Source organism: Hevea brasiliensis, chromosome 18, assembly GCF_030052815.1.
Source record: "Hevea brasiliensis isolate MT/VB/25A 57/8 chromosome 18, ASM3005281v1, whole genome shotgun sequence".
NCBI lineage: Eukaryota > Viridiplantae > Streptophyta > Magnoliopsida > Malpighiales > Euphorbiaceae > Hevea > Hevea brasiliensis.
The window spans coordinates 29,039,131-29,058,532 of record NC_079510.1 but is presented as its reverse complement, the minus strand read 5'-3'; the positions used below and the strand labels follow the sequence as shown (position 1 = coordinate 29,058,532).

At 32.4% G+C, this 19,402-nt stretch overlaps 1 long non-coding RNA gene across 2 annotated transcripts; it reads left to right on the top strand.

Moving 5' to 3' along the window:
• The first annotated feature begins 6,083 nt into the window (after positions 1-6,083).
• On the top strand, positions 6,084-16,346 carry LOC110671991 (uncharacterized). Of its 2 annotated transcripts, XR_009146181.1 has the most exons (3): positions 6,084-6,339; positions 13,830-15,992; positions 16,107-16,346. It is a non-coding gene; the product is annotated as an uncharacterized LOC110671991 (long non-coding RNA). The 2 variants fall into 2 exon arrangements; XR_009146180.1 differs by lacking the exon at positions 6,084-6,339 and having other exon boundaries at positions 13,688-15,992.
• The last annotated feature ends 3,056 nt before the right edge of the window (positions 16,347-19,402 follow it).

Genomic DNA, 19,402 nt, shown 5'->3' with positions numbered 1-19,402 from the left:
CCGTAAACCTACTGTGTCCTTTATCTGGGGTGCTAGTATTAGTGGCTTCAGCTAATGCAGATCAAATTTAAATAAATGATTGAAACAAATTGCCTTAGCTTTCATCTTCTCCACTCTCATCTATGTTTCTCTCTTCACTCTCACATTTTCTCTGTGCAAATATCTCGATAGTCTCAATTGTATTCAATATCAACCTTTATTTCACGATCATTTTACATTCTATGCATCGACATTAAAAACGAAGGTAAATAATTTTGTTTGTGTTTTTATTCAAATTTATTGTTATTTATTACATATTTTAGTGAAATTTTGCAAAAATATCTGTAGGCCATCTAGGTTTTATTATTGGAGACATTTGATTGCTAAGTGATTTGCTTTTTGACAGCCCACCTTTTACCGTATTAAGCAATAGATTAATGTTGTATATAATAGATTTGCAAGTATATTATTTTAATTAAAAAAAATAAAAGTTGATATTATGATTTTTAAATAATTAATTAATTAGGTGGTATATCAATAAAAAAATTTATTATATTATTCCTAATTTTGGTGAAAGTATATTAGTGTTCTTAGATGTATATGGCAAGTTTGTTTTTTGATTAATGAAAGAATTAATGGAAAAAAATTGATTTATAATTTTGACAATATGCTTAGCTTTTAGAATTTAAGAATGTTAATTTTTTTTAGCTGCACCAACTTGAAAGTGTATTAGTAAGATTATTATTATTATTTTGAAATGTAAAGTGAAATGATACAGAAATATCAGAGATATCTAAGTTAAAGACCTATTATTAAGATTGTAAGAGCAACAAGAGAGGAACTATTTAACACTATCAGCCGAAGGCATGAGATTTTTTTACCTAGTGGTTGATTATAAAATATTAAGTAATATTATAATTGTACAGGTTAAAAATGGTTGATTGTATTTTAATAAATAGTTTATTTTAAATTTTAAAGCTTAATTGCTTCTAAAATCGATATAAAAAGATAATATTAAAAGTGAAGCAAGAAATTGGCCACATTAATCATAACATCTATTACATTCACGTAAGTGAACTGTAGAAATTTAAGAATGCTTGATCACTCACCCTCTTCATCAGACATGGTATAATCTGATGCATACATTGGGGATGTCATGATATTGTTAACCTTGTTTATAGATAATTCACGACCAATGACCGTTGCTTGTTCCTTTGCTAACTTATGCATATAATACCTGCTTATATATAGCAAAAGCATGTTATTTTCTTCACGAATTCTCCTAACAGCTTGTTCATATGTCTGGATATTTGACTTGTTCATCCTAAGCGATCGAAAGTTTACGATTGGACCTCCTAAATTCCTAAATTCGGTGACCAATCTTTTTGACTTAGCAACTCGAAAACTCTATTCCCATCATAGACTAGCATAATACTCCTTATGATCAAAATTTTTCTCCTTATGGTAATCATCAACAAAAGAGGGGAGAAGCCACCTTTCACCTCTACTATTAGTTGAGTTGCCTTCCATTTTCTAGTGATGGCAAAGTGTAGGGCGTTACACACCCTTATCTAATAATAAAGGCAAAAGAAGTTACATGTGTGATCAATTAGGAAAAGGAAAAAACAAATTACATAATGAGACAAAATATGTGTATGGCCAATGAATAGTGAATATGTTGGCACTTTATTCATGTGGTCTAATACAAGTGTCTTGTTAAAGTCTGCTTTTGTGGCCTTTTAACCAAAAGGGACTAAAAAAAAGTGAATAACTAACTGGTGGAAGAATAAAGCCTATAGGTATGTGTTTTTATTTTTTGTGTAAACGAAATTTATATAATTTTTGTTATTATAATGAAATTTGTATAATAGTCCAATTTTAATGTCGTCTATTAAAAAAGTATTGTAAATATGGATGGCAAAAATTGTGATCATGCAGTTGGTGTCAAAGATCAAACTGACAGTGAGGAGAGTAAAGATCAAATAGTAACATGAAAAAAAAAGGGAAAAATCTTGGTTGTTTAGAGTAGGGAAGGGTTCATATATTCCCAACAGATGATGAAGAGCACGGGCAAGAAGTTTCTAATGAATCAACCGCTTCAAGTGGTCATTAGTTTGGCATACATGCCTTTTTGAAAAAAAACAAGGCCAAATAGAAATTTCATGGCAGCTAAGAAGACTAAGGAGGGAATGCAAAATGGTCGATACAAAAAAATAATAATAATAATAATTGTGATTGTTTACAATTTGGTTATTGTAAAAACTGAACTGTTAGAATTATGATTTAAGATAAATAGAACATATTTATGCAAATAATGATTTTTAAATCCACATGCATTGTCTAATTTAATAAAACTGAACTATTAGAATTTAAGTCTGTAATTATAATCTCAACTTGCGTTGTCTAATTTAATAAAACATATTAAAAATAACAAGATTGATATAAATTGCCTAATTTAATAAAATTTATTAAAATAACACCATTAATAAATTTTAAATTAAAACTATGCTCATGTCACTTATGTTTCACAATCGAGTAGCCTAATGTTTCTCCTTGGTCAAAGCAATCGATGTTGTCTTTCCTCTTCGTGTTATTCTGGATCATCTTGTGTCCCTTGGGGATGGTTAGGCATCATCATTAAATGAACTTGATCTTGCCCATGTTGTCCTTCTGATGGCTCCTCTGCATTAGACTACACTGCACTTGCATCATGGTGGCCAAATAGACCCACACCATATGGGATATGGCCAAATGCCCCAAGCCGATGTGGTGTAAAAAAATTTATCAGAAGCATACCCACCAAACTGACTAAAACCATATTGGTGTGCCACAAGATAGGATATGGCCATGGGCCTTGGGCTAACATGGTGCAAAAAATTAATCAGAAGCATACACAAGAAACTGACTAAAACCATATTATGGCAGCCCAATGCTAGACGGTTTACCAAAATTGAAGCGTACATGTGCCGAATGTCATTTGCTACTGCTATTGTGTCTTAATGGAATCGAAGGCAATTCTATCGTACATGGTTTGCATATGAGATGAAACGACATCCATGTTCCTGATGGGGTTGCCATTGATGGGCTTGGCACCCAACTCATGTTTTGTGGTGGGATAGAATCAGAAAATAGAGTCAAGAATGTAGATGAACTGGCCTCATTTATAGTGTAGTATGGGTGGAACACGACCAGCGGGGGTAAAACATTAGACTCCATAAAGGTCAGACGGATTGGCTACTTTCTCCATCGAGCAACTCATGATCGATGCCTTTATGGGATGGCTCTGCCTGTTTAACGGGTTGGTCAGCTTGTAAGTTGCCTATGACAATTGTTATTGGTGATGCGGGTTAGGGAGGTGGCATCTAACAAAGCTAACTCTCTTGTTCCAGAGCATTTAGCATGTTTCTAAGTGTACGCTTCACATGTGCTACATTTTTAGTTGTAGGATTTTTTTAATATGGTTAAACATTCCTTGATTTTGTCCTCCTACCAAAAACATTAATTATAATATGCATTTGAAAAAATAAACATATTATTATTTAATTATCATATGAATATAAATGAACTAAAAAAATGAAATGTTCATCATTACTATAGAACCAGCAGTTGATCCACTAACTGAAATCCACTGTCTTGCCACTCGATGGTACCACTCCATATATTCTGAATGGTGTTGGAGTGGACTTGATGTTAGTTGCCCATGAACAATAAAATTTGCATGGTGTTGATTCAAATTACTCTCGTTTAGTCTACGAGTAATCTCATGAAGGGAGTTTATTTGCCTCGGAGGGTATGGAATAGGCTGATCCATACCTCAGCAACTTGTCTAGTTGGTGGAACTCTTCAATATGGAAGCATATGAATGGCACCAATGCATGCCATATAGCAAGACTTTGAACACACATTTCTAGAAGATGGGTCCAAAGTTCTTCACTATATGGTTCCCATATTATCTGCAAGTTACAAAATTAACACACTATTCAGTTTACATTTGAATGAGGACAATATTGAAGTGTAAACACATGTAATATAAAAACACAAGTTGTAATGGTGGTTTATATCTTGTGGTTGCATTCGATCAAGGTTGTATCAGATCTGAAGCAGCATATATTATGTACGTACCTAGCACCTAATGGTGCATCTGCAAGTGCTGATGGATCTGGTAAATATGGAAATATTATTTTAAATCTTTCCTAAGCCCATATTTGCAATATGAATAGAGGCCATGAAATCTCCTTTGTTTTTGTGATAGCAACATGACATAGCTCCTTACACAGAAAAGCTATGCATGCTCCTCCAACTGTATCGTCTAGCTTGCCTTATTCCTCCAAAGTTGGTAGGAACATAAGATTAACTCGCGAGTTTGTCTCATCTGGGAATAAAGATCCTATAGGTTGTAAGATGTATGCTCTTGCATGCCTTAGCAGAGTTAGGTCATCAACATTGATAGGAATAGCTCCAAATTCCTTTGTAAGCTATGATACTATAAGTGCATGTGCTCTGACCATATTTTTTGGGGTCTTAGTTCACAAATACATCTCGTAAAGCTTAGCCAATCAGTGTGGCGGACCCCAGTTATAGTAGTACTAGGGGTGTAAATGAACTAAGCCACTCGTGAGCTGTTCGAGATTTGGCTTGAAAAAAGCTCGATTCGGTTCGGAACGAGTCGAGCTCGAGCTTGAATTTTAGGCTTATTTATTAAATGAGCTGAGCTCGAGCTCAGTAGTATTAGGTTCGAGCTGGAGCTCGAGTTTAACTTGTTATTAGGCTCGTGATCTAGCTCGTTGAACAGGCTCACAAACTAATTTATTAATTAAGCTCGTAAACAAGCTCGTGAACAGGCTCGTGAATAAGCTCATGAACTGGCACATTTATAAACTCGTGAATAAGTTCGTGAATAGGCTCTTTTATAAGCTTGTGAATAAGCTCATTTATCTGCTTTGAATATAAAATAATATATTATTAACTATTATATTATTATATAAATTTATGATATAATTAAAATAAAAAAAATACATTTATAAAATATAATTATTTTTATCTGCTCCTAGAAGGTTATTATAACTTTTATGCATAAAAATTATTTGAAACTAATTTATTCGTATTAAATTACTAAATATGAATTCATGTATCTCTCCTCCTCTCTTCCTTTTTCTCTCTAAATATTGAACTTTTAAAAGATTAGATTTCAAATTTAGCACTAATCTATCTAATTAGTATTACTACTTTCTATCTCTTTGTGTGTGTGTGTGTGTGTGTGTGTTTATAGTCTCCCTCCCCTCCCTAATTTTTTTCTATTAACACTAACTAATCTACCCATATATTATTAATTTATTATACTCTATATACTACCCCTCTCCCAGTCTCTATTTGACTCTGTTTGTATGTGTGTGTAGTCTTCCCGATTTCTATTAACACTAATTAATCTACCCATATATTATTAGTTTGTATACTATCCCTCTCCCAATCTCTCTCTCTCTCTCTCTCTCTCTCTCTCTCTCTGTGTGTGTCTGTGTGTGTGTGTGTGTAATCTCTCCTCTATTTTTATTAATACTAACTAATCTATCTATACATTATTAATTTATTATTACTTTGTATACTATCATTCTTCCAATCTCTATCTCTATAAACTCTCTCTCTCTATAGTCTCCCCCAATTTCTTTCTATTAACACTAACTAATCTATAATTACTATACTACTTAATATTGTACACTTATTTCATATAAATTAAATTATTTATTTTTTTAATAGAGCATTAGTGAAAGATATAAAGCACCAAACATAATTTGATAAATTAAATAATATAATATATTTAATTCTTTTAAACTTATTTAAATAAATTAAATATAAAAATAGAAAAACACCCAAATTATAATATATTTATATAAAATTCATAAATGACGCTTTATTAAGAGTATAAATTAGTTAATAATATAAAAAGTAATATATTTTATTAGAATAATATTAGAAAAAATAAAATAATAAATTTAATAATAATTACATAAAATTAATAGTATTATTATAAACTACGTAGTTTTGATTCAAAATGATGTAGTTTTGAATTTTAAGAATAAAGTAACTAAAATAATAAAACACAGCAGCCCACTCTCATTTTGATAAGTGATAACCCACTAACCCTAGACTTCTATTCTTCTCTTGTGTAAACACAGTAGCCACCGCACTCACAGTCGATTCACCATTTTATCTTCCTCGGACAAGAGCAAGGTGGTTGAAGACAACAACTTAGGTCTCAAATCTCAGAATGCAGCAGCTTCAGTCTCATAACTTGGACAAGGGAAGGGTCGAACGCAGTAGATTTGATAGAACAAGGGCAGATCAAGTTTATTCCATTTTCAACTGGTAAAGGATTTTTTTTTTTTTAGCTTTTTTGTTTTGTTTTTCTTTCATGGGATTTGCTTGTTTGATTTCTTTCATGGGTTTATCTATTTTCAACCAGACTTCTATTCCATTTTTTTGCTTTTTTATTCTACTTTTGACTCAACTTAATTTGTCAATTTAATTCTTAATTTCTTAGTCATAGAAAGTTTCGTGATGAACCTGTTTAATCAGGCGTTTATAATAATCAAGATAAGGAAAGGGTGGTTTTAGTACAATTTTAGTCTCCCTCTATACATAAAATAGAGATTAAAATAGAGGAAAAGGTTAATTAATTGATTGATTCTTCTAATTAGTTGAAAAACGTGTGCCATTAACATAATAATCCTTCAAAGTTAGAGGACATCCAATAGGTTAGTCATTTCTATGATAGATCTTTATTTTCTCGACATTCAATATTTTATACTAGTATTTTTTTCCTCTTATTGCAGCAGTAAATTTTAAACAATGAAAATTATGATGAAAAATTTTAGTTGTTAAAGTTCACAATCTATTTCAGCAGCTTTATTATATGTCAAAATCAACTTTACATGGCATTTGGGAATTGCAGAGTGCACTTGCTGGCAACATGTTGATGCAACTGCAGTCTATCCATGGCTCTTTTTTTTTTTTTTTTTTTGAGATGAGATGGTGTAGAAGTACTTGGATCACCTTGAGACTTGATAAAATCCTTAAGGAAAACATACAATTCTGCCTAGAGCTAGGAGCAACTGGATTAAGTACATAACAAATTCAAAAGCTATTTTGTATGATTTCTACCATCTCAAATTTTCCTCAAAAGTTCATTAAACTTTGACCAAGCTGTTGTTATGCATTTTGTCTGTAGCAAGAATATGGAAATTATTGCATAGAACTAGATTTATTGTAGATTCATTGCATTAGTTATATTTCCCCCCTATTATAGATTCCTCTTAATTTGGACCCATTTTCTGGCTTATCATCATCAATCTCGACCCAGTAATATATGTTATTACAGTAGAAGTTCATTTGCATCTCTTCTATGCTTACTTTTGGCTTTTTATATATCTTATGCTTTCCTGCTTTGATTTTTGGCTGGCAAGCAATTTTTTAGTTAGTTTTCACTATTTGCAAGTAATTCTTGCATGTGTCTTTACACTTAATGCTTTTAATTAATTGAAAAATGTATTCCACTTCTTGTACACTCAATTGCTCATAGGCCATTTCACTTCACATTTGTTGTGAAAACCACACCCACACAAAATAAAGAACACAAAATCTAACGTGGTTCGGCGTAAGCCTACTCCACCAAACAAATTCACTATCAAGGAAAAATAATTACAACCACTAATTATTTTTCTCACCTTCAAAATCACTCAAACAAAACTCACGAAATTCAACACACCTCTTCACTTTATGGGCTCTCTATAATACATTCCATATAATGGCCAACTAACTATTCATATATATAGACCATTAAAACTTAGTCCTTTTAGGACTTTAATTATTAAACTTTATAATTTAAATTCTACTAAATTTCCTAAACTAATTATACTTCATAAATTAATTATACTTCTTAATTCTAATTGGACTTGGACTCTAACAATCTCCACCTCCAAGTCAAATGGAATTAGTCTTCACAATTTCTACAAAAGTCAATTTTGTTTTGGGTACTTCTTTGCACTCTTGATTGTTGATATTGTCTCTCACTTCCATTTGCATTCTTCCAATCAACGTGCTTTCTTCCAATTTGTAGAGATTCTTTGTACTAATCTTCTCACCCTTCATGATAAGAAGAGCACCTCGGCTAACTCTCATGACTCCATCATGAATTGAACACCTATAACCTAAAGAATCTAATTTACTCAAGGAAATTAAGTTCCTTTCAAATTTAGGAACATATCTCACTTCATCGAACACTTTTACTTGATCACCATACAGCTTGATCTTACCATGCACCTTGATTTTCACTTTTCCAATACCTTCAACTTCCATCTTGTTCCTATTTGCTAGCTTCACTTTTTCTCCTTTCTTTTCTTCAATCACATCGAACCACTCATTCTTTGAGCAAATATGGAATGGGCAAATAGAATCCATGGGCAAATAGAATTCATTAATCACTCATCTTATAATGGATCTTTTGCCTTTTTCTTATTATCATCCACATTCAAACATTCACTATCAATACCATCATCCATTGCAATTGTAGCAGTTCCTTCTTTTTCTTTTCCGTGACTCCTTTTAAATTGTTTAAACTCTACAAGATCTTCCTTCATCTTCATACGATGGTATTGAATGTGGCCCTTCTCATGACAGTAGTAGCATTCTCTATCTTCATGATCTACTCGTGGTCTCGAACTCGATCTACTATTCCTTCTCTAATTATTTCTACGTGAATTGCTTCTACCACGATTAGAACCAGCAACAAAAGCTCCGCCTTCATTGCTACTACCTGTCTTCTTGAACTTCTCATCATCTAAGATAACTGTGGTAACCTCCTCCACCTTCAAAGTCTCCTTCCCAACTGTTAGAGCTGTCACCAAGCTTTTATAAGAGTGTGGGAGAGACGTTAAAAGCAAGAGGGCTTTATCTTCTTCATCAACCTTTACACCAACACTAGCCAATTGGGTAATTAATTTATTAAAAATATTAAGATGATCCCTCACATCAGTACCTTTATCCATTCTGAGTTGGTACAACTCCTTCTTCAAGTACAAACGATTTGTGAGTGATTTTGACATATACAAGCTCTCCAATTTCTTCCACAAAACAATAGGTGAGGTCTCCTCCAAGACATTGTACTTTACATCTGGGGCTAACGTCAATCTAATCGTACTCACAGCCCTTTGTTGAAGCTCCTCCCAATCATTATCTTTAATGGTCGCTGATTTTTTCTCGTTCAATGCTTTTAATTAATCCTTGTTATACAAGGACATCTTTCACGGTGCTTTGCCATAAACTAAAATTATTTTTCCCATTGAACGGCTCCACCTCAAATTTTGTGCTTGCCATCTTTGACATCTCGAACCACAGCTCTGATACCACTTGTTATGAAAATGACACCCACACAAAATAAAGAACAAAAAATCTAACGTGGTTCGGTATAAGCCTACTCCAACAAACTAATTCACTATCAAGGAAAAATAATTACAATCACTAATTATTTTTCTCACCTTCAAAATCACTCAAACAAACTCACGGAATTTAATACACATCTCCACTTTATGGGCTCTCTACAATACATTTCATATAATTGCCAACTAACTATTCATATATATAGACCACTAAAACTTAGTCCTTTTAGGACTCTAATTATTAAACTTCATAATTTAAATTATACTAAATTTCCTAAACTAATTATAATTCCTAAATTAATTATACTTCTTAATTTCAATTGGACTTGGATTCTAACAATATTCAATCATTGTGATAATTGCTCACAGGCCATTTCACTTCACATTTAATCATTTTTTTAATAATAATAAATAATTAAATTAATTTGAATTTTATTTTGATTACCAATAATTCAACTTATCAATTTAATTATTGAATTTTATTTTGATTACCAATAATTTCTTTTTCTTTCAATAAATTAAATTAACATGGATTTTAATTGATGGTTTATCTTAAATTAGGCAACTAATTTGGGATGGATTCAATTGAGATCGTAGTAATTTAATTTATCAATTTAATTATTGAATGTTATTTTAATTGGCAATAAATTCCTTTTTTTTCCTATTATATATATCATTTTCAATAAATTAACTTATATATCTTTTCCTTTCAATAAATTAAATATATACAAATTAAATTGATGGTCTATATATCTTAAATGGTGAGCATTTCTATTGTAACACCCTCATTTTAGGTAGTCCGTACATTCTACTGTTCCGACGACTAATGTCTCTCAGGACAGCCAGGATGACTGAAACTACACTCCAACTAGAGTGAGGAGGCATAAATTGACTGAATAAAGAGTCAGTAAAATTAAGAAAAAATAAAAGAAGTGAATTGCAAATGAGTTAAATGAGCCGGTGCCCTGGTGATGGGTGACCTAACGGGAAGTTGCTGTAAAGTCAGTTAGTAGCCCTAAACCCGAGGGAAACTCAGTGAAATAATTTTTGGAACTCTAAAGAAGATTCATTGAGGTTTTGATGGCATTAGAATACCAAGAAAAATTAAAGAAAAATTTTTAGATTAGTACAGATAATTTTAGTCTGTTAAGCAAAATGAATGGCATTTTGGTCATTTCGTCTTCAGAGATAATTTTTGGCCAACTTGTCCAGTTAAATAAATAAATTATATGATATAAAATATGAATAAAAAGTGATAAAAATTAAATTAAAAAGCAGTAGACAAGAAAAGAAAAAGAAAACTCAAGAAAACTCAAATTTTGACATCATAATGATGTCATTATAAACTCTCCACCAATCACCATTAGACAACCAATTAATGAACCAATAGAAAGAGATAAATGAGACCAAAAATGACAAAATAATTCTACACTTTGTCTTCCCCAACCAGTCGAATTCCCTAGCCAAAGCACTCTCCACCATTTTTTTTTCTTTAAAGCTTGATTTTCCCCAAGCTTTCCACCCCAAAACCCTAAACTTCCTTCATGAAAATTTATCCCTACATCAAGAGGAACATTTTGATTATCAAAAAGTGAGGAAATTCCATAGTTTCTACAAGCTTAAGAATTGATCAAAGAGGTTAATGCTATGTAACTCTTTTCTTTTTTTTCTTAAACTATGTTAAGCATGCATAAGGAAGTAAAAATTGAAAGAAATTAAAAAGAATTATTGAGGAATTTTGAGTTAGGGTTTGAATTAATTTTGGTACCTTGGTGTTATGGCTTGAGATTGATCTTGTTGAGACTGTTTGTTGATCATTTGAAGTGTTATGAATGATAAATTGTAGTTGGGAGTAAGGAGGATGGAATATTGGGAGTGCTTCTCTTATGCAGGAAATTCAGACCTATGAGTCCAGTGTCTTTTTTGAGTTATAACTGAAGTTGTCTGACTCCAATTGGTGTGAGGCTAATTGTAGATGAAACTAGACTCAAAATACCCTATTTTTCATGAAGAAACCCTGCCCAAATTCTTTCAAAATCTTGTTCAATTTACTATCCCAATCTGGATATCCAAATACTGAACCCAGAAAAATGACCAAATAAACAGTACATGTTCATTTGGCCATAACTCCCTCTAGACAGGTCCAAATGACCTGAATTTTATATCATTGGAAAGATTAGACATAGGACTACAACTTTCGTTGAGAAACCAAGCTCAGAAATGCCTCTAATCAAATGAAATCATTGACCCAAGTTAGGTCACCAAACTGATCAGAATCAATTCTGCCCAGAATTTCCTAGACATAGACCAACCGACCAGTTTTGGTAAAATAGCGATAACTTGGTCTATAAAAATCCAAATGCAATGAAATCAATGGCAAACTTTTTATAAAATATAGGTCTACAATATTGGTCTTTTGACCAAAACCCAGAACCCAAAGGAACTAGGTCAAATGGTTAGAAAAATTTAGCACATCAAAACCTGGAGTTTGACCAAACTACACTTGACCCCATAACAGACTTTAAGTCATATCTCCCACTAAGAAACTCTAATTGGGATGAGCCATACTGATCTGGAACCCTAAGAAATAGGGCTCCAACTTTGTTTTAGACATGGTCTTCAAATTATGAACATGAGAACCCTAAAATGGAGGTCAAATTTACTGACCTGAACTTGGACCCTGAGGACACAGGGTACCTGAGTCCAGGCCAGTGATTTGGCCATAACTAATTCTACAAAATTTTGAAAATTGTAATTAAAATTTTTGAGGGACCATAAGACATAGGGTAATAACTTTTATGGAGAATATTAGGCCTAAAAATGACTATAACATGTCCAATTAATTAGACAAAAATAGACTCCAGAATCTGCCTAATTCTGGACCCAGAAAGAGACAGTGAGCCATTTAACCATAACTTGAGTTCTAAAACTCCAATTAATATGATTCAAAAAGGAAAATAGAGACAAGACATTGAGGAACAAATTCTATGAGGGAGTGTGGCCAAACAGTGGCCACATCCTGGTCAACTTGCCATGTAAAAACAGAGCATAAAATCTGGACCTAAAGAAAGGTCCATAAAATAACTAGGCATATGAGATGAAATGAATTAGAATAAATTGTTAAGAATAAAAATAACACGAATTGATGAAATTATAAATATTTAATAATACTATCTGCCCAAAGTATGCCTAAACTCATTTATATAGCATGGATAGATTGGTATACCAATTAGGGACTACATATTGTAGTACTATCCACAGGGATAATCATTGACAGACAACATATGCCTAAGATGATTATTCTACTGGCTTTATGCCTGCCCGATGGCCATAGTGCCAATTTTCATTATTACTGGCTTATGCCTGCCCGTTGGCCTTGTACCTGATATGACCATTGTATACTGGGTAAACATACGGATGTCTGACTAGTATACTCTTGTGTATCTAGTCTTTATAGTCTGTCATAGGTTACTTGGGCACAGTTATGAGAAATAAAAGTTTAAACTCAAATAAGTACATGAGAAAACCATTAATATGAAGTATATAAGACCGAATATAATATACATGAATAAAAAGATCCTGATTAACTTAATTGCTTCCAAAGTTTTATAAATATGTAAAAGACTGTAAATTCATATAATTGTATATTTCTTTATAATGTTATACCCAGGATAATTATTTCAATTATTTTTATATTTTTATTTCAATTTATGCACCACTAAGCAATATGCTTAGCGCGTTGATTCTTATCACGAGTAGATACTGGAGAGCAGTGGTAGCAGTAGGGCCTAGACCAAACTTGGACCAGATCTGCTACAATATGAGTTGTCACCTCATTAGTCATTTTGGTAGGGCTCATGTACATATTAGATTTTGCATTTTGGTATTGTATGTAATTAAATTATATAAATAATTTTGGATTGTATATAAATTGTAAATTATTGTATATGTAAACTTTATATGAATGAAATGTAATTTATTTTCTTGAAAATGATATGAGCATGAGAAGTGATATGATGAATGAATAGATGAAATGGATATAAATTGTTTTAACAAGTAACATGAAACCCACCATGCACTAATATAACAGAGGGGACTCTGTTTAGGTCTCCATAAAAATGAAATGGAATAAAAAAAAAGTTATACATGGAATATTATAAATAAAAGAGACATTAAAATTAATATTATATATGACATGACAAGATAGGGTGCTCCGGCACTGAATGTAGCACACCTTGCTCGACTACACTATAGACCGGGTAAGGGGTGTTACATCTATTCTATATATCATTTCATTTCATTGTTATATAAATAACATGCAGAATTTTTTTAGCAGAATGTCAAACAACTCAAACTCAAATGCGATTGGCTTAAGTTCTCTTATTGATCAAGCTTGTTCTATTGCTTTTCTTTCTACTCAAGATTCATCTGCAAGCCCATTCATGGATAATGCTACTAAAAATGTTGATGAGGCAAATCAAAACAAAGAAAAAGATGTCATTGAGGCAAATGAAGAGGAGGAAAATCCATTTGTTTCAAAGAAAAGGAAGCGAACATCTAAGGTATGGGTTGAGTTTAAAGAAGTTACTCTTCTCGATGGAACAGTGAAAGTAGAGTGCATTCACTGCAAACACCAACTGGGAGTTAACAAGATTGGTGCCACAACACACTTTCTAAGACATTTAAAGATTTTTCCAAAAAGGAAAAGTGAATTTGAAAGGTCAACAACAACTTAGTATCACTACAACACTAGCTGAGACAGAAAGTGTGACTTCTATTCATAATTTTAAATATGACCATGCTAAGATAAGAAAAGTCCTTGCCCATATGATTCTTGTTCATGAGTTGCCATTTCTTTTTACAAAGTATGAGCTTTTCAATTTGTTAATGAGAACTGCAACTTCATATTATCAAAAGATTAGTCGTGCAACTGTAAGAAAGGATTGTTTCTCCACTTATGATATTGAGAAACAAAAAAGTGAAGGATTTGCTAAAGCATGTTGACAAACTTAGTGTAACCATAGATTTATGCAAGTCAGGTCAGCAGGTTTCATACATGGTTGTTACTGCACACTTTTTGGACTCCAACTGGAATTTGCAAAAGCATACTTTGAACTTTTGTGATGTTCCACCACCTCATACAGGAGTTGTTATATGTGATGTGCTGCAAAAATACTTAGTTGAATGGGGAATTGAAGATAAGGTATGGACTGTTTCTGTTGATAATGCTGCGTATAATGATGCTGCTATTAGAATGTTGAAGGATAATCTTACTTAAAAGAATAGTCTTGAAATTAATGGTAAGTTATTTCATGTGAGGTGTTGTGCACATATCTTAAATTTATTGGTGCAAGATGGGTTATCTAAGATTGAAGATATAGTTTTCAATGTGCGTGAAAGTGTGAAGCATCTTGCAAAAGCTGAGTCTCGTTGGTTGATTTTTAACGAAATTGCAAAGTAATTGAAATTGCCTTCAAAGAAGCTTATTTTGGATTGTGGCACAAGGTGGAATGCAACATATTTCATGCTATCTGTTGCATTGGAGTTTAAGGATGTCTTCCCTTGATATCAGCAAAGAGATCCAACTTACACTTTCTTACCTAGTGAGGAAAATTGGGAAAAAGTGAAGGAAGTTTGCTCTTTTCTTAAAGAATTCAATGAAGTTACTAGAGTAATTTCAGGTGCTAAATATCCAACTTCAAACTTATTCCTTGCTGAACTTTATAATATAAAGAAATTGTTAAATGAAACACATGAGAATGCAGGCTACATGCAAGCCATGGTTAGCAAGATGAAAAAGAAATTTGATAAGTATTGGGGTGATTGTAATTTGTTGATCTCTATAGTAGCTATATTGGACCCAAGGAACAAGATGAAATTGGTTGAGTGGTGTTTTCCAGAGATTTATTCTACATCTGATGCTATTAAGCATATGACTATTGTTCAAGAGACTTTGTGCATGCTTTATAATGAGTATGTTGAAGCTTATAGAGTAAAAAATTTTGACATAGAAATTAGTGCTGCTGAAAACCAAAGGGAAGGATCTAGTTGTAATATTAGTGGGAAAGGAAAAGTTAGAGGGAAAGCACAATTTTATAGTTATATCAGGAATGTTGATAATATAATTGAGCACGTGAAATCTGAATTAGATGTGTATTTGGAAGATGGTGTTCATATTTGTGAAGATGATGAAAAATTTGATGCATTAGAAGGTGGAAAATGAACAACATGAAATACAGGATATTATCAAAAATGGCACGTGACATACTATCAATTCCTATTACAATTGTAGCTTCAGAATCAGCGTTGAATGCTGGAGGTAAAGTTATTAATCCACATAGAGCAGCCTTGGGAGCAAAAACTATTCAATTTTTAACTTGTGGATCTGATTGGTTACGAGCTTTCTATGGGATACAAAGAAAAAGAAAGGTAAATACAATAATATATTACACTTCAGTCTTCAATAGGACATGGTAGCATACAATTAACTTTTATAATTTATTTGTTATTGTGAAAGGACAAGGAGGAAATTCAAGAGATCATACTACATTAGTGGTTTGGAATATTTTTGCTTTCAATTTTCAGGTATTATTTGTCATACTTTTCTTTCGGATTCTAATTTTTATTTTTCTAATTTGCTATTATGATATTTTATTTTGATATTGTTAATGTTGATGTCTTGTGTGGTAAATTTTAAAGGTTGCATGGATGCAAAAATCACATCAAATTCAAGCTTTAGGCAAGACCTATCCAATCATTTTAGTGATTTAATCCTAGGATTTGTTATTTTATTGAACTTTTTTAATTTTATTTAAATTATGGTGGTGTTGTAATTTGTGTTATTTTCAAATTAGTTGTAATGTGTTATATCTTTTTTTTTTCTTGTTAATTTGTATTATTAAAGGTTATAGACTCATTAGTAATTTATTTTGAAAGTAATTGTGATTTAAAACATGTATTATAAATGTCAAGCTTAAACTCGAGCTCAAGCTTATAGAGCTTGCTTATCGAACATAAGTTTGAGCTTAAACTTATCGAGCTTGACACGAGCTCGAAGTCGAGCTTGACACGAGCTCGAAGTCAAGCTTGACAAACGAACTTAAACCGAGCTGAGCTCGAATCGAATTCAAATTTAACATATTTCAAACGAATTGAGCTCGAACTTTAATATTAAAGCTCGAATCGAGCTCGAGCTAAGCTCAAGCCTGAAGCATATATTCACGAGCCAAGCCTAAACAAGCCAAAGCTCAGCTCGGCTTGGCTCGATTACACCCCTAAGGAGCACCATCAATAGGCAAACTATAAGTATCCCTATATCGTACAGTGTGATCATGCACTCACCAACTAGCAGCATAAAAGTATGCGTCTCTAGTCTCCATAGCTCTACAAAGGCACTGATAAGGTGCTAGTTTAGTGCAAAAAATCCTAATCGAGCAATGCCAAGAAATCCATTATTGTGTAAATGTGAAATGATTTGGTTATCTATATCAGTATGCAAAATGTTACCCTGCCTCATGCATGTCAAGACTTTATTCTCCAGTATACCATTCCATAAATGCTGAGAACGATGGTCTGCCTATTGGCAAAAAAGATCGGGATCAATCAGGCCTGGCATTATATAATCTCTTGTTTGCCTTTTTGCAGCCATTCCTATACAATATAATGAAAAAAATTATTAAAATATTAGTGTAGTATATACAGAGTTCATACAAGGCATAAAATATATAATCTAAAAATTATTATCATAAAAGTTTGATAAAATTCATTATATAAAATAATAACTAATAAACAATAATCATAACAATTGTAGTACATATTATATCAACATTGAAATGACATGGTAAATACGTTAATGAATTTATGATTGATTATATAAATTAAGCAACAACATATAGTTCATACACACATTATCTGTCCCATTTACACAATGTTTAGAACAAACATAATTTAACACAATTTGTCAACACACTATATATGACAACTAGGTAGTGATGAGTAATGCACGAATCCCCTTAAGCATTCCATTAACCGACTCAACGGTATTAGTTGTCATCGACCTATAGCTTTTCCCTCCATCATAAGAACGAGTCCATTTTTGCAAAGGTATCTTTCTTGCCCACTCAAACGTTTCAGGATGCTCATCTAAATGGAGTTCATGGCTTTATAAAATTTCTTTTTTTGATTATGGTGGGTTGTTGAAATAAAATCAATCACACATGTATATAATGTGAACATGAAAATTCATATTGAGAGTTAGGAAAACTAATTTACTTGGATTACTAACCTGCCTTTCGCAGAGCTTCTTTCATATCAATATTTTTGAATTTGGTGTTATAATTGTTGAGGAGATGTGTCTTATGCAATATCAGTGATAGCCATCAGGAGGCTGCCACCAATCTTGCTTTACTGCTTTTCTATGCCAATGTGCCTATCTGAGAAAACACAAACTAATTTGTGGTCGATGAAAAACACCATCAAATAAGACATAAACCAATCCCACTTCCTTATGTCTTCACTCTGCACAATTCCCTAAGCAATGTGGAATATATGGTTATTGTTTCCTAATGCAATAGCACAAAACAAACACAATTTATACTTGCCATATGGAAAGGTTGAGTCAATGCAAATAATTGATCGATAGTGCTTGAAGGCCTTAATTATCTGTTTAAATACCCAAAACATTCTGTCGAAAACCCTACAATCTGGAACTAATTTATTATTAACAAAAAAAGGGGTCATCTTAGATTAGGAATGAACAATCAAGGTTGTATTTGCACAATGCAATCATGAATTAGCGTAATCATCCATAAGATTCTTCCAAACCCACCAAATATATTGACAATTGTCTTATGTTTAGCCCTCTATGTTTTTTAGTAATTCGACCCATACTCAACCTTGTCTTTGATTTCTGCTTGTAATGCTCCTAACTTGACACTTGGTTGTTCCTGCACGATTGAAAGGATGAAATCACATATATATTTGGAATCCACTTGCCTATGATCTTGTCAGATTGCTAAATTAATGCATATATGCAGTCTGTTATACTGTGTAATTTTCTATATATCACAACCATCCCACCTTGATGCACGTAATCTCCATTTACAATTGCTCTTTGCATGATTGCATTTAATGGCATATGTTCTATTCTTTGTCTCCTCTTTACAAAACTCATGGTGTCTCTGTAAATGATATTGTTTAGCAGCTTTTTGGACAACCTCTCTATAAGGGAATATTATTTCAACTTCAAACTCATTCAATGGATCCCATACCGAAGTAGATGGATGTTTTAACCATGGGTCCACCGAATAGGCAAATCTACACCAACCTTATTATGATCATCAACATTACCATCAATGTCCATGTCATCACTGTCAACCATAATTCATATTATCTATCTTCATCCTCAACATCATCAGGACAATAATTATTGTCATCAGATTCATAATCACTAGCAAAATGACTTGCACAAGCATAATCATTTTGACTAACAATCCTTACAATAGTGTCATCAGCCTCATTGCTATCAAATTGAGATGATTGATAGCATATATTGGTCTCATCACCAGCATCCGCACTAGCAGCTGCATCTAAGAAACCAGAATTTGATGGCCCCACTTCAGGATAAATTTTAATAACTGTCCTTGAATTTATATGGTTGTAATACTATAATCCTTCAACTTTAAAATGTAACATAAAACTCTCTAAACTTTTAAATTTTGCACAATAAAATCTCTTTGACTTTCAATTATTGATTTTTAAGTTAAAAACTGATGTGAACAACTCCTACATGGTGCTTTGTCAACATTTCTCTCTCCTTTTTTATGCAAAGTGTAAAATTATTCTCTCTACACGTGAAAAATTATTCTGTCTATAGAGAGAAAAATGATTCAATTTACACATGGCTTAAGAGAGAAAAGAGAAATACTAACTAAGTTTCATGCTGAAATTGTTAAGGTCAGCGTCTAACTGAAAAACTGGTAATTGAAGGTTAGAGG